The sequence below is a fragment of the Nestor notabilis genome, unplaced genomic scaffold (assembly GCF_000696875.1).
Source record: "Nestor notabilis isolate BGI_N333 unplaced genomic scaffold, ASM69687v1 scaffold3597, whole genome shotgun sequence".
In the NCBI taxonomy this organism is placed as follows: domain Eukaryota; kingdom Metazoa; phylum Chordata; class Aves; order Psittaciformes; family Psittacidae; genus Nestor; species Nestor notabilis.
In genome coordinates, this window is record NW_009936752.1 from 40,617 (window position 1) to 52,638 (window position 12,022).

The window sequence follows — 12,022 nt, forward strand, 5'->3', positions numbered from 1 at the left end:
TCTTTAAACAGCAAATCTGTTTGAAGAGCTTCAGCAATGCCAGCACTATCTCTGGGCATGACAGTCGGTGGAAACCACTCTGCTTTCCGTTGGCCATGTGACTTGGGGTAAGACCTCTCTGTTATTTTAATCCATCAACTGAGAACGTGCTGATTGATGCCCTGCAACTGCCCTGGCACAGTTTGCTGCACACCTGAGCCCGGAGCTGATTTTGGAGCTCCATCCCCTTGCTACGCTCAGGCAGAAAGCCCTTGGTCTGAAAGTCAGGTGCTAATGAAATAATAACTGAGCAGAGATTAGCCTCCCCTCACAGCGTCGTTTTCAGGTCTCATTTTGTTGCTTTTCTGCCCACTTGGAATGCTGTTCCATTTACTAACTTCTTATTTGCTTTACTTCCAGCTTGCTTACCTATCATCACTAATTACAGAACAAACAATTGCAGTAATACAGTAATGAATAGCAACCTTTTGGTATTTTCTTTTTGTGTGTAGGTGCACCTGGTTCAAACATTTAAGATAAATGGGAGTGACTTTCCAACTCTCCTTTGCCTAGCAGCAAAATTTCTATCAATCCATTCTGGGATGGTATGAACAGGCAGTGGGAGGTTTTGCCAGGTAGGTAGAAGGAAAGGGTGTTCTCCCACAAACACAGAGTTCAAGGGTTGCTGCTGAGCACCATCCCCTTTCCACTTGTAATGTTTTTCACCCTTGACTTTGTGCTGCCATTACTGTGAGCAGGTCTGCGTGATCCAGTGACGCTGGGTGGCACTGGCTTTGGCAGGGCTGAAACTCCTTAGAGCAAGCCTTTCTGTGACCCCAAATCCACAGTTTCACCATTAAATCAGAAAAGAAGGAGAAATTCAGAAGAGAGATTAAAACCTTTCCTGTACTAGTGCCCTAATGCAATACAGCACTTGGGTTAAGTGTAAGCACAGCTTCATTGCTGCTGCTCTGTGTAAACTCATGCATCCACATAAGAGTATCTCTTCAATCTGGACTTGGGATTACAATGGAACAAAAAGCAAAGTAAATCCACTATTAAGTACATCAATAAAAGCACCTCACAAATGAAGCTTAAGTAAGATTTAAAAGGTACCTGGAAATAGGAAATTACCTATTGTAAGTGAAATAGATGTTGATATAAAGCATTTAATTAAAATGGAATTAGTCTTTCACTTAATCTTTCTGTATTTCCTTTCGTTGTTGTATGTGGTTGGCCAGAGGCATGTCCCTGCCTGGACTGGGAATGACTCTTATTGGGGACCAGCTTCCACCTTGGACCTACACAGCCTTTCTGACAGGTATTTTGACCAATATGATTCAGGAGAACACTTTATTTTCAGCAAATTACCATCATTTTTATTATTTTTTAAATCCTCTTCTACTCTAATGAGATCCCCAGGTCATTTCTGAAAAGCAGTTGTACAATCCTACTACAAACCGACTTACAGGGAGATATGATCTTCTTAATGGAAACAACCCGAGTCACCCGCTGAACTGGTTTGGTGTTGTTTTGGTGTAGTGCTAACTAGTTGTGCACCAAGATAAGTCAAGAGTCACTTTTTGAGGATGCGAGCATCCACCATTTGCAAGACTGTATTGAATCACCCTTTGTAACTCTTCAAATGGAGCATTTAAATTAGTGCCAACTCTAGAAATAATAAATACATTTGAATCAGACCTCAGAAAATTGTGAATTTGGCTCTTAAGCTCCTCCTCCAGCAGTGGGAGGAAGGTGTTCAAACCTTGTCTTTTCATTCCTGAGCCTGCAGCTGAGAGGCAAGGCAACTTTTTTCTGCAGCTGCCTTAGGTAGAAATACACCTTTGGAGAAAGACGGTGTCTGGTGTATGGACATTAAATTGTGTCACAAAACCAAATGTGGATGCTGGTAAGGTTCACAGGGAAAGGAGGAGTTGTGTGATGTTCAAAGTGTGATACCAGTGCTTTAGATGGTTCCTTGGAGTGGTGTCCCAGTGGGACGTGGGCTGACTTGGGGTGCTCATCCTTTTGTGTCAGAATCTCCCTTTGGTTTGCTGTATCCACGCAGATTCCCTGTGTCCATGATGTGTAACTGGAGGAGCACATCTGATATATATAACCAGGTCTTTGTTAGTGACTTCAGCGTGTTGTGTGCCCTGGTTTTGTGTCTATTTTTACTAGTGTAAAGCACTATGAAACACTAGTCCTGCTGCTGCTGGAGCTGTGGAGCAGTGCAGTAACTACCAGCATCCTGTGCCTGCATGAGCTGTGGTGAAATGCTGGACAGCAGCAAGGAAACACCCAGGAAGAGGCATGCTAAGGCCAGGCAGGAAGAAAAACCTTGGGCAAGTGGAGAAGGAAGGACATGCTCCCTTTGGTGGCTGTTTGCTTGCACACTGGGAGTGGGAATCATGCATCATCTTGGGTCACGGTTCCACCTTGCAGGAGCAGCTTTCATCACCTGCCCCCAGTGCTTCCCCAAAAGTTAAAAGATCGACCTGCTGGGACGTGTCTGCAGCCTTCAGAGGTGAAGGGAAGACGAGGGCTGGGGTGGAGACACCCACGCCCCTGCCACTGCAGTGTTTCACAGGGCACAGCACTGCTGAGGGCTCCTCATCCCCATGCTGGTTGCTCGTGCTGCTAGAGGAGAGTGCACAGGCTGTGGGCTCCGCTGGGTGCTTGCTTCCTCTGCCTCCAACCTCCAGTGATAAGATATCATACTTGGTGATGGTGACCCATATGGTGCACAAAAAGGAAGGGGTCCTCTGCGTGTACAGCTCCTAAACTCCATCTGGGCTGGGGGTTAGAGCACAGGGTGCTCCTCGCCCACGTAAGGGTGCCTGCCAGGCTGGGCGCTGCAGGGGCGATGAGCAGAGGAACTTCCTCTGCGGATGCCGATGGAGTTTACGTGTGAGATAAGCCCTGAGCTGCAGTGCACAGAGAGGAGCAGAGAACTTCTGGGAATTCTAGACATCTGGAGAACTTTAATGTAGAAAACACAGATGTTTATAGATGCTTGCTGCAAGGTCAGGGGGGTTCGAGGATCATCATTTCGTGCTTGGGCATCTAAGTCCTTTTGCAGATTTCTTGGCTCCACTGTTTGCTTCTGCAATGGCAGAGGAATGATTTGAATTAGAGCAGCATACAGGCTGCTCAGGATGTATGGGTTTGCTACATCTGCATGGAACAAATCTCTCTGTGTCTCCCTTTCCTCTCAATTAGAATTAACATATTAGTAATTATAGAGATGTTGGGAGGTTCATTAATATGTAGCCATAGTCTCAGGCTTATGGGTGAAGTTGCATAGGAGTTCCTGTTACTGTCAGTTTATCACTCATTACATTAATCTCATAGGTTGTCACTCTTTTTTAATGTTGACTGGCAGGTATCTTGTGTCTAATATAAAACAAAGCACATTAAGCTTACAGCTTATAGTGCTTCTCTTATTTTGTATCAGAACAGTTCCCACCATTTGGTCACCACTAGGACAAACAACATATAATGAGGATATTTCCACAAGAGGCAACGAGTGCAACTTCCTTGACCTGGATAAATTGCACAAAACGTCCCAACAGCTCCAGTGAATACCGGGGGGACTGGAGCGGGAACAGACATAAACTGGTTCCAAATGGGAGCTTGGAGTTAACGTTATCCCTTTGCCATTTAGTTACAATACTGCCTTTTGCTTTAGAATAAGACTTAGATAGCATATGTTCAAATTACTACCATTAATTAGGTAAAACACTAAGCCCTCCTTTCCCCCCTGTCCAGGGGGGCTGAGGGCACCAGCCTCCCCAGCATATGGCAAGAGGTGATTTACTGTAGCCCCAGCACAACGGGTATTTCTGGGGCTGCAGCACATAGGCATACCATTGATAATTCTCCCTTTGTTTTGATTGTTTCCAACTGCAGAATGAGTGAGACTTAATTGGCAGAAATTACCTCATTCCTGGCTTGATTAAGGTCTCCATATGTGTTTTATAAATGAAGTAGTCTTTTTCAACTGTTTTATCACTTGGAGGTTTCAGCAGACTAAATATTTATGGTGTTTTGCCTCTTTCCCCGAATGGGGACTACTTCTCATCATCCACCTTTCCTGCAGCCAAGGACACTGCTGGGAACATCACCTGATATTGCTATGGTGGCTCTGGAGGTGGCTGGGCACCATCAAACCCCTCTTCAGGGTGTTTGTCCAGCCCGGAGCATGGCTGAGTGAAGGGTTTCCATGGGGTTTGTGTATGTCAGTTGGCAGCATCAGCCCTGTCCATGTGGCATGACCAAACAGGGCTGTGCTGCTGTCTGCAATGGGCCCCTTCACGGCACGGCCAGGGCTTGCCCCAACAGCGCTCACGGGCGATGGTTGCATTGGCTGCTGACAGAATTCCCCCACTCCCTTTCTTATTGTGTGATAGTAAAGGAATAAAGCAAATATATGCATTAAATCAGGCTTTCACTAATCATTTGGGCTGCGATGTGCAGCCTGCAGCATTTGGAAGGGCTCTTAAAGGAGAGCCTCAAGGGGCATCTCCATCCCAGCGAGCTGCTGGATCACCCTCTTCACACCTGAGGGCAGTGGCTGAAAGTAAGCTTCAGCATGGGACCTGCCATCCTCTTAGTCCTTCCACATCCACCCAATGTGAAGTCAGACTCAGAGGTGGAATGATGAAGAGTGGTTGGGTGATGCCAGCCTTGTGCTAAGCTGTGAAACCTGGAACAGTGCTTTTAAAAGAGATTGTTAGACAAGAAGCAATGGGAAAAAAAGGGATGAATAGAAATAAAATCAAGGCTTTGTGTGTCAAGTACACTGCTTATTCCACTCTACATCATTTCAGGTCTCTTTGTTTTCATGTAGTTGTATTGCTTAATCCAAGCTTTCAAAAATCACAAAACTAGAGCAGGGAAATGTTTCATATCAGGTTCTTTTTGTCACTCTCTGAAGGCTGAACAGTTTGCACTCGTGTGCCTTTCAGGAAGGCTGGAAATAGGTTAAGTAGAAAAATGAAAGCTTAAATTGTTAGCTTAAAAACTGATCTGAGCTCTAAATCACCAGTAAATACGGTGAGAATTGGAAATACCATTAGACATTTGCAGAGCTAAAGAGAAGAGGTATATTTAGTGGGATTCTTGTGTCTTAGCATTAAGTATTCGGAACTGTCTAGAGAGAAACATGCTGATTTCCTCGGATTACTTGATCATGGTTCACTGAGTTCAGGTTTTCCTTCCTTTCATATTTTGCTGCTAATTCAGAAGCAGCAAATATTCTTGTGAATGGATTCGCACAGTTAAGCACAGTTTTAGAGAGAAAGAATATCTTTCCTACCAAAGATCATTTCCTACCTGAAATGCAGGCAAAAAAACAGAGCAAAAAAAGGTTTAATGTGATTGTTAGTTCTGAATTCTTACAAACCAAGTGAAGTAAGAAAGTGACAGAATTTGGGATTTTGTGCCAGACTTGATGCAGTGTGATGGCAAAGAATTCAGATCCAGTATGGGAAGCAGACGGGGGTGCTGAGGGAGGATTCAGATGGGTGCAGGACAGGCTGCTCCAAGCACTTCTGAAAAATGAGGTCCCCATCCTGTAATCAGGTCTGCTGCTCCCATTGCAACTCAAGCCACATTTTGTTTGGAAATGGGCGATCCCTAACAAGGATTAATGGAACTGCAAGGGTGTTTTACAGCTGTCATACATGAAGAGACAGCACGAGTGGTTTAACATCATTCCTCCTTGTGAAAACCCCTTGGGGCAGGACGGCTCAACAGACAGGCTTCTGCTCAGGTTCATCTGGAGGAGAGCTAAGGTGATACACTGCTGTGTACGGCAGCCTGTGCCTGCAGTCAAACGTAAATGCGATGTTTCCTCTAATGGAAGAAAGGCAGAGGCACTACAGTCAGGTTTTCCACGTGCTTCTCACCACAAGGCATGCAGGAGGAGCCCACTGACGTTCAACGAAATCCTTCCTTTGTGGCTGGGGGGGGGAGAGAAGTCCTGTGTTATTTCTGTGCTGATGGCGTATCTCCAGGAAGGTTATTTTAGTTTTGGCTCTCCTTCCCTTAAAGGAATGGCACTATGCGACCATGCAAGGTCCATTTGTGAGCAGAAGGGTTTTGGTTGGAGGTGAAATGAAGCACACTCCTGCCCTGCTGAGGTAGGGAGAGAAAAATATCCCGAGAAACCTCTGGTTTTGCCTCTTTTGGAAGTTACAGCAGTAGCTTCCCAGCAAATGGCAAACATTTCGAGGCAACACTTGAGATGCGTGCTTGCCTGGAGCAGAATACAGGACACCACCAGAGTCCCAGCTGGATTGATGTTTCTATATAGCAGGGGCTGGTGCCAAGGTGAGTAAGGGAGCTCTCCTCCTGAAAACCACCACAGACACAGCTCTTCATAGATGTTCTTTCAGCAAGGACTGAAGCAATCTGCTTTTGTTTCCATACAGGCTTGTCAGTGCTCTCCTGGCTGCTCAGCCCAGGGATGCGTTGCGCCTCCTGGCTCAGGGCAGGCGGGTGTTTGCAGCTCATGTTGGGGACATGTCCTTTGGGTGGGGGACGATATGGCCAAGTGAAAAACACCCTAAAAGTGCCAGCCCTCATCAGTTCAGGGAGGCGAGGGGGTCTGGCATGAAGGGCACAGGCACTCATCTCTGGATGTCCTCTGCGCTTCCCAGCCTGCAAAAATCCTCCTCCTCCTCCTCCGATGGGCAAAGACTTGCTGCTGGGGAAAGGTGAGGATTATTGATTAAGGTTTGCTGGGCATTTCTCATACATGTCCCACATGGATAGGAGAAATATTCTTCCTCTCTCCCGCCCTTCATATTGGAGTTGCTCTTTATTCAGCCTATTTCTCGGGAGAAATCTGGGCAGAGGGAGTGTGCCTGCGAGAGATGTGAGCTGAATAACAATCACGAAATCCCCCCTCTTCCATCAACTTCTGCTCCTGCTGTTCCATATTCTCTGTGGCAGAAACATTGGAAACAGATTTTCTGGGTGCAGAAAAAAGAGAAATAGAACAGCAGTCAAGATGCCAAGCAACAGAATGCATTTTCCTCACACAGATAACGTTTCTGACTCCGTTAACGAACAGATTCCCTGGAATCTCTAACCATCAGAGTTTTTATAGTAATGTTTGCATTAGGCTTCTGGTGGGCTCAGACTTTTGGAATTATATTTGAGCTTCCTTCGCTTTCAGCACCATTAAGCATATTTTAAAAACACATTAAAAGGAATATGTCAACTTGGTTTAGGCTGAAACTTACATTGGGAAAGGAAAAGACAAGTGGTCCAAAGAATGAATTTTGTACCATACGAATGAAATCAGAGTGTTTTCATTAAAGGGAAAAAATAAAGAAAATGTGTTATTCCAAACTAAGTTCCTTTCTCATTTTTTAAACCTATAGACTGGGCAACTCAAATCCATTAACTTTGCCCTTGCGAATAAGGAAAACTAAGTGACAAGAATCCCAACTGCTCTGAGTGATATGAAACAAACCTCCTTGTTTTTCAGAAACAAACCAAAACGTGAACACCGAATGCAAAAATATGGTAAGTATCACCAGAAGCACCTGCAAGTACAAACAGAAACGTTAAACTGAAACACAGTTTGTTTCCTTGGCAAAGTATGTAGGAAATTTTCCTTTCATTTTAACATTTCCACCAATTAAAAGACCCAGACTCTTCCCAGATTCCAGCCTGCGGTTGTCAGCCTCCAGGGACCATTAGCAAAACCCCCAAATTCTTGGTTTTTGCTCTGCACAAAACCAAGGCTCGACTCCTTTCACCGCCTTTTGTTTCTCTGAAGAATAGTGCGTGCATTGTTGAAAGGCAAAATGGGAAAGCAGGGCTGGATAAGGCAGGGCATGGGTAGAAGTTTGGGAGCCAGATGTGGGTGCAGCATCCTACAGGACAGCCCCACCCCTGTCTCCATCCACATCCCAGACCTGGGCTGGGCACCATAGCCCAGTGGGGTGAGTTGGTGTGTTGCAACTCTGAGCATAAAAAAGGAGATACATGAGGGATAGGAGACCTTGGGAGGTCTTGGGCCATGTTGATGCCTTGGGTGGTTGTGTCTGGGTTTGTCCTCTCACCTGCTGCCCATGTCACGCTAAGAGGAGACCTGTGTGCTTCACCATTCATTTCTTCTCTCTCAGGGAATTATTGTGGGAAGCCCATGTATTTTCCATGGCTCCTGGTCATAATGGGCAGTCATGATAGAAGAAGGGACAATGTTAATGACATTAATAATGGCACAAAGCCCTCAAGAAGTCATCTAGAAGCCTTGCTGCATAATGAATCCATGGCATCTAAAATGCAAAGCCTCCTTGGAAAGCATCTTTTTGTGTCTGCGTTTAGCAAGAGGTTTTCTTTACATCTAGCAACGATGAGTGTGGTAATTGATAAAAACATGTACAGTGTGCTTCTTTTCTGCATAATGCCACTGTTTTTCTGTTGGCTTCAACACCCGTCAGGTCTTCCTTCTGGGTTGCTGTGAAAAGAGGAAAGGCAAGACATAACTGTCTATCCTCACCATGGTTTTTCATCCGCCTCTGATTTTTGCCACGGGCATAGACAACTGCTCCCTGTTTGCTACCCTTGTATATGGCTTAATATGGAAAACACAACACGGTCTGCCAAGCTGTGTGTGCTACCATGTATGGTGAAAAGGAGTGACTTCCCCAAAGCAGAGACAGAAATTCTGCTTTCTACATATATGAAGAATAAAAAAGATAATATGAAGCTCTGGCCCTCTCCTTGTTTGGGTCAGCAGTGTAGGAATGCCCAGTTATAAACAGGAGAAAATGTGCTTTCAGGCAGATAAGAAAGGCCACAGTTTACACTGATTTGGGGGGAATAGCAGCTTTTGCCATGCAGAAAAGTCTGCAGCTGGAAAATCAGCCTTCGGAAGTGGCTTACTTAGGTAAATCCCAGCATCTTTAAGGAGAACTGGGGTAATTTCCTATTCCAGGGCTAGTTTTCACTGGGAAGTAAGAAATCCTTGCTGTCTGGATTTGAACAGCAGCTGTCAAATCAGCAGGGTTTTGCAGCCTGTTTGTGTGGGTGCAAAGCATGTGAAGTCTGAGTATAAGGGGGAACTCAGCCCCTTGTCCACACAGGGACCTCCTTGCTCCTGTTTCCTTGGAAGGGAAGAGGATGGGCAGCAGCATGTGGGTTCCTGGGGCAGATGCTGCTTGAACTAAGATGACAAGCTTTTCTGAAGTGGCTGTGTGAATATACACCTGTATCACATGTAAGGATTACACACATCCACGTGATACAGAAATTGTTTTGCAACCTTGGTCAGGACTTATTCCACATAACTAAAATCCAAACTGAGTTAATGCCAAGCGACAGAATCTATAAAATAATCTTTGGTATGACCTTTATAAATCATATCTCTAAGTATCAATATTCACAAATAGCATAATAAATAAGAAGCAATAATAAATAATATATGATAAATGATAAATAATAAAGATGTATGACAAACTATAAATAATATAAGTCATATGACAGTTATAAGTCATATATGACCTTCATATTTACTATGAAAAAATATTTTGGTACGAGAGAGGACACTGTTCTCTGGGAACAAATGTATTCAGCAACCAAGTGGTTAAATCAAAATAACAAGGACGATTTATCTAGTAGCTTTCCCTGGCTATACTCAAGGGGGGCATATCTACCTATTTGTCAAGTCATTGACAATAGCCCATTTCTTTCTTCCTACCCATATGCTTTATTAAAGAAACACTTGACCTACCTGTCATATCAAACTGCTTCCTTTATCCAAAACAGAATAATATAGACATTTCCCTTAAGGGAATCCTGATGCAAATATATAAGGACAGGTTGCCAATTTGTTGAGCGTATTAGGGTACAGAAAACTGTCAAGGGAAACAGCTGTAATACAGACTGTTCTAACAAGCTAATTTTTCTTTTCTTCCGGTGGTACTTTTGCTCTCTCTTTAGTTTATATTATACGATTTGTATGTTACCATTTTTATGGACAGCTGTCAACTGCAACCCCTCTTTTTCCTTCATCTCCGTGGCCATGGCTCTGATCTATTGTTTAGACTTTGACAATAATTGTCACAAACCCTTCAGCTGCACGTAGCTGTGAAGAAAGTTATGGGATAAGGGAAGGAAAAAGCAGCAAAGCTTGTGATGGAGAAGGCTCTGACTGTGATTTAAAAGGCATGTGTTTCCACGTGAAGCCACCTAAATTCATGGTGACACTTCCCATTTTCACCTGCCTGCTTCTGTGTTGCAGGAAGCACTGTCTTGCCCTGGAAGAGGAGTTTGGGCAATAACTCAATTTTGAAATGATGCAGAAAGGTCCAAATGTGGCACTTTGCTGTGGCTCAGGACTATAGATGGGAGCCAAGCTGCAGGAATTTAGGCTTCCCAGCGCACAGTGGTTAATCCTGAGCTACTCAGTCTCCAGCACTGGTTTTGGTGCACAGGTCCAAAACGTCACTGGCTTTCCAGCAAGGCGTTTTGGTGATGTTGTACAGACCCTCCTCAGTTTCCAAGTGAAATCCATAATTTTCAGCAACTGGAATCTCCTGAGACCAGAAAAGATTAAGAGCCAAATCCATATAATTAGAGGTCTACTTTGACTCGTGGACAAGGCAAAGGCTGTGCTACAAGAACAAAGAGTAGATTAAAGATGTTAGTCCTGTTTCACTTTGGCTGCTGCTCCACTGAAATCAGTGGCGTTACCCCAGAGATTAATTAGTCAATTTATGCTTGTTTGCATAAAGGATGACATAGATCATCAGCCCAAAGAACAAAAGTTCAGGCAGTGCAAGTCAGGGCAAGAGGGGAGAAAATTAACCATGTCTGGGCTGAGGTCACTGCTTGGGCTGAGCTGGTTGCTGTGCCAGAGCATTGCATCTACTGTGTGCCTCTAACCAGTGACCTGCGATGGGAAGTGACCATGGGCTTCTCCATCTCTAATAAAAGTCAGATCGCCCTAAGAAAATGTCTTTAAAGGGTCATGCAAATATTTGGGCAGAGAAGAAAAGGAACACTGTGATCACCACATGAAAGGGTGGAGAGCAATTGTGTGGTATTTCCCCTTGGTCTGAACTTCTGCCCCATTCAAACAACCCAGCAATGTGTCCTTACACCCAGCCTTGGGCTGCTCTTCTCGAAGGTGTGAAAAAGGGATTCTTAATCCTATCTTTTAATGTGGGAGCACCCAAATGAAGTTAAAGGGCAGTAGGTGGCATCCTGGTCCTGATGAAATCCTTTTCTCACGCGCCTTGTCAGGGCCAGGACCTCACCTGTTTATTAAATAGTGGCACTGTGGAAGGAGGGAGCTCTGGTGGGCTGGTGTCCCTGCCATGGGCCAGGCTGCCCGTGGCTTTAGGGGATGTTTTGCTGGAGCATGGCGAATGAGGGAAAGCAGTCAGAGATGGCAATGTGTGATTGCAGGGCATGTCCAGAGATGAGGAGGAGAAGACACTAAAAGAGTATTTGTAGCACTTTAGAAAAGAACTGGATAGTTTGAAGTCAGGAATAGACTTTCTATAGCAGACACAATGTGAGCCAGAAATGAAACATTACCACTAAAGTTTAACGAAGTGGGGATGGCAGAAAATATCTGTCTGTTCCCTTGGGACACTGCAGAGAGTAGGAGAGAGGGGCCGTCAGACACCGCTTTTCCACTCTGGTTTTGTAAATACACATACTCAGTACACGCTTAGCAGCTGACGAGCATTTTCTGACAGAAGTGAAAACACTGCCTCGTTTTGGTACATGTTTTGAATCTGCAATGCGTTTTCTGGGGCCAAGACATAGTGAGAAATGCATATATCACTGGGACTGGAGCAGAGCCAAAAGCTTCTCCTCTTTTACCCTGTCACTGACACACATGATGACACTTAATGATCTCTCGTCTAAATAGTGATGTGCTAGAAAAAGAACTGGAATACTCAGGGGGGTGGTGTGGAGGCAAATGTGTTAATGGGCATGGGGTATTTGGTAAATCCAAACCTTGGTGTAGTTTGGTATCTGCAGAACACTTGGGTGCAGCAATGGGGGG